The 5,009-nt window shown below is 32.3% G+C and overlaps 1 long non-coding RNA gene across 2 annotated transcripts; it reads right to left on the reverse strand.

The window, feature by feature from the left end:
- Positions 1-2,148, reverse strand: LOC132565649 (uncharacterized). Of its 2 annotated transcripts, none has more exons than XR_009554932.1 (2): positions 620-2,148; positions 1-544 (listed from the first exon to the last, which is right to left on the reverse strand). It is a non-coding gene; the product is annotated as an uncharacterized LOC132565649 (long non-coding RNA). The 2 variants fall into 2 exon arrangements; XR_009554931.1 differs by having other exon boundaries at positions 1-582.
- Between the last annotated feature and the right edge of the window lie 2,861 nt (positions 2,149-5,009).

The following is a 5,009-nucleotide window of genomic DNA, read 5'->3' on the forward strand; positions in this document are numbered from 1 at the left end:
TAATTGTATATTGTTTATTGCACAGCTGTATTGGCTGACCATAGGTCGAAGTTGTGATTGTATAATAATATCAATACATACAGAATACACTGTAGAATATCAAAACCTTCATTTTACATACAGAATACACTGTAGAATATCAAAACCTTCATTTTACATACAGAATACACTGTAGAATATCAAAATCTTCATTTTACATACAGAATACACTGTTGAATATCAAAACCTTCATTTTACATACAGAATACACTGTTGAATATCAAAACCTTCATTTTACATACAGGATACACTGTAGAATATCAAAACCTTCATTTTACATACAGAATACACTGTAGAATATCAAAACCTTCATTTTAACATACAGAATACACTAGAATATCAAAACCTTCATTTTAACATACAGAATACACTAGAATATCAAAACCTTCATTTTACATACAGAATACACTGTAGAATATCAAAACCTTCATTTTACATACAGAATACACTGTAGAATATCAAAATCTTCATTTTACATACAGAATACACTGTAGAATATCAAAACCTTCATTTTACATACAGAATACACTAGAATATCAAAACCTTCATTTTACATACAAACACTGTAGAATATCAAAACCTTCATTTTACATACAGGATACACTGTAGAATATCAAAACCTTCATTTTACATACAGAATACACTGTAGAATATCAAAACTTCCATTTTACATACAGGATACACTGTAGAATATCAAAACCTTCATTTTACATACAGAATACACTGTAGAATATCAAAACCTTCATTTTACATACAGAATACACTGTAGAATATCAAAACCTTCATTTTACATACAGAATACACTGTAGAATATCAAAACCTTCATTTTACATACAGGATACACTGTAGAATATCGAAACCTTCATTTTACATACAGAATACACTGTAGAATATCAAAACCTTCATTTTACATACAGAATACACTGTTGAATATCAAAACCTTCATTTTACATACAGAATACACTGTTGAATATCAAAACCTTCATTTTACATACAGGATACACTGTAGAATATCAAAACCTTCATTTTACATACAGAATACATTGTAGAATATCGAAACTTTCATTTTAACATACAGAATACAATACCTTCAGTAGAATATAAACTGGAAATAGCTTTCTGGGCCACAATTCTGTATCCTTTAAATGTATATACAGGACAATCAACTCTCTAAGTCCTACTGTAATTTGTATGTATTCTGAGGTAATCCCTCTCTACCTACCATGAAATTATTCTGTACAACATTTATTTATACTGAAGAAGCCTGTTTGTAATAGAATGACATTCAGAGTAAAACATCTGCCTCTGGCATAAAGTATATATTGAAAACATGTCAATCATTATGTAATGTCTTACAAATTGAAGTGGCTTTGTCAGTGTGCTGATGTATATACAACAAATGAATGATGAAAATTGAAATGGAATGACAACATCGTTAAGATAAAGGAAGAAATAAAATAAAACCAGCACCAAACCTGAGCTACATATTCCCAGAAACATCAGTACATGATACTTGAAATGAAAATTATTCCCACTACTTCAAAATAATCTATGACATTAGAGTCATTCCTTGTGCTTAAACATCAGTCATATGACATAACATATCATTCATTTATCTAAAACATCAGTCACACGACATAACATAGCATTCCATTGTCTATAACACTTGTCACATGACATAACATAGCATTCCACAGTCTAAAACACTTGTCACATGACATAACATAGAATCCTATTGTCTATAACACTTGTCACATGACATAACATAGCATTCCATTGTCTATAACACTTGTCACATGACATAACATAGCATTCCACAGTCTAAAACACTTGTCAAATGACACAACATAGCATCCCATTGTCTATAACACTTGTCACATGACATAACATAGCATTCCATTTTCTATAACACTTGTCACATGACATAACACAGCATTCAATTGTCTATAACGCTTGTCACATGACATAACATAGCATTCAACTGTCTATAACACTTGTTACATGACATAACACAGCATTCATTTTTAATGTCTAACACATTTAAAAAGACCAAAATATCATCTACATGACAACAAATAATGTTCAACTGTCAAAAGCAACAATGTATTAGTAAAAGCATTCATTTTTAACATCACACAGTTAGGCAAAAGACAAAATATCATCGTACAGCCATCACACAAACAGGGATGTCAACTGTCAAAAGCATCACAATGTTAATGGACAGCGATGTCACAAACATACAGCCATCACAGGCTGTTAATAGACAGCGATGTCACAAACATACAGCCATCACAGGCTGTTAATAGACAGGGATGTCACAAACGTACAGCCATCACAGGCTGTTAATAGACAGGGATGTCACAAACGTACAGCCATCACAGGCTGTTAATGGACAGCGATGTCACAAACGTACAGCCATCACAGGCTGTCAATAGACAGCGATGTCACAAACGTACAGCCATCACAGGCTGTTAATAGACAGCGATGTCACAAACGTACAGCCATCACAGGCTGTTGATAGACAGCGATGTCACAAACGTACAGCCATCACAGGCAGTTAATGGATAGCGATGTCACAAACATACAGCCATCAAAGGCTGTTAATGGAGAGCGATGTCACAAACGTACAGCCATCAAAGGCAGTTAATGGAGAGCGATGTCACAAAAGTACAGCCATCACAGGCAGTTAATGGAGAGCGATGTCACAAACGTACAGCCATCACAGGCTCTTAGGCAGTTAATGGACAGCCATGTCACAAACGTACAGCCATCAGAGGCAGTTAGGCAGTTAATGGAGAGCGATGTCACAAACGTACAGCCATCACAGGCAGTTAATGGAGAGCGATGTCACAAACGTACAGCCATCACAGGCTGTTAATGGAGAGCGATGTCACAAACGTACAGCCATCACAGGCAGTTAATGGACAGCGATGTCACAAACATACAGCCATCAAAGGCAGTTAATGGACAGCGATGTCATCACAGCCATTGTGGCAGATCAAACTGATCATATACAGCTAATTTCTAAATCATTTGAGGTTGATATCTAAAATAAAATTGATCTACGTTGTTACGTACAAGGTCACATGTTTAACTTGGTGTTAGACTTTGACGTGTTGTCAATGTTAAAGCAAGACTGATGCTTTATAATGACATTCATACACGATTTCATATCTATTTCAATTTACATACAAGATTTCATAAAATATATCTTCAAAGGTTTTATTTAGTAAACAAACAGTAAAATGTTTGGACTATTTACATAAAATCTTGTATGAAATTCAAGCAAATTATGATATTTCGGATCACACAGGACAGGTTTCAGAGTCTACACATGTGAGGATAAAATGATACAGAGGCAGACATCCCGACGTAAGGTCATTATCCAGAGTATGACATCACAATCAATTTCTGACCAGTACAACCAATAAAAAACGCTCCAAAGCATATCAATATTACACAAGTGACATATAAAACACTATAGACAAATTCACTGGTTAACAGGCTGATAATGTGATAAAATCTATGTACTTACTGAGGTAGTAATCTATATATTAGATTTCAGTAAATTTATAAACACAAACCCACAGTTTACCTGTATACAGTAAGGATTATACATAAATACACCAACATTTACAAATTAGAAACTGTATCAAACTCTGTACTTTTATAAAGACATGTAATATAAATATGAAGTCTTATCAACATTCAAAACTATATATGACGTATTGTGGAAAAAAATCTACCCAAGGAAGACAATTTTTGACTTGTGTCCTGTAGATGGCCTTGTCTCGTACTCACAATCTATGGTAACAAATGACCTAGTTGACAACTTTTACAATTTCCACATACACCACCATGACATCCCAAAAAAAGATGACTGGAACAATACATTTATTTTATGGCACATTTATATTTTCATGTAACATTTTCAGTGAAATCTAAGTACAGACCATATATAAACTGAATGATATATATATATCTGTATATTATTGGGTGTATAAGGTTGTGTTAAAATTAATAACTGTAAAACCATACTAGTAAAATACTGATCCTAAAAACGTTGATTGTACACATATATAAATCTATAGATAAAGGAAATATCAACAAGTGATTAAACAAGAAATATGAACAATGTTGTGAGACTGGTTAATACAGAAAATTATAATACTATGTTGTTCATCACAAGCGAAACAATAACATTATCAAATTATTACATGTATAGATTTTAATAAACATGATAAATAAACAACTATATCTGAGTACAGGAAATTGAGAATTTTGTCATTATTACCTTAAGATATATAAAAACGTACCTAAGATTGATCTGAGTACAGGAAATTGAGAATTTTGTCATTATTACCTTAAGATATATAAACAAGTGTTGTTCCCGTTTAATAAGATCTAACATTCCATATCACACATGTCCATGTAGTTACCATACCAGTACAGATACGGTCAGTCAACGATAAGATTGTCATTATTTAATTGTAATATGCACAGGTATATCATTACATATCCAACATTATAAACAATATCAGATTATTCTTTATTTCAAGAAGTTGGTTTTCAAATCTTTTATTTTTCTAGAGAAACTCTACATACAAAAAAACACACATTAAAAAAAAAAAAAGAAAAAATACGAGACATGACAGGTCCTTACTGGATAAGTTCAGTTATACATATATCCCAGATCCTTCTAACGACAAATAAAAACATACAATAAAATATAAACCATTAATTTCATGTTCTTTAAAATTAATGAAACTACAGATGTTAATTATGTGAGAGATGTGTTCTAGATTAAAAAGAAACGTATATTTACACTAAACATGAGACAAAAATAAAGCCTGACTTGGGACACCAACACAACAAAAATATGGCACTGTGCATCAACCTGTTCACTGATTATATTAACTTTTGTATAAGGCTAAATGTAATTGTAACAATGTTTGCGGTGTTTATCGTCC

This window comes from Ylistrum balloti, unplaced genomic scaffold, assembly GCF_031769215.1.
Source record: "Ylistrum balloti isolate Yb309-2 unplaced genomic scaffold, AGI_CSIRO_Ybal_v1 Utg369730, whole genome shotgun sequence".
In the NCBI taxonomy this organism is placed as follows: Eukaryota; Metazoa; Mollusca; class Bivalvia; order Pectinida; family Pectinidae; genus Ylistrum; species Ylistrum balloti.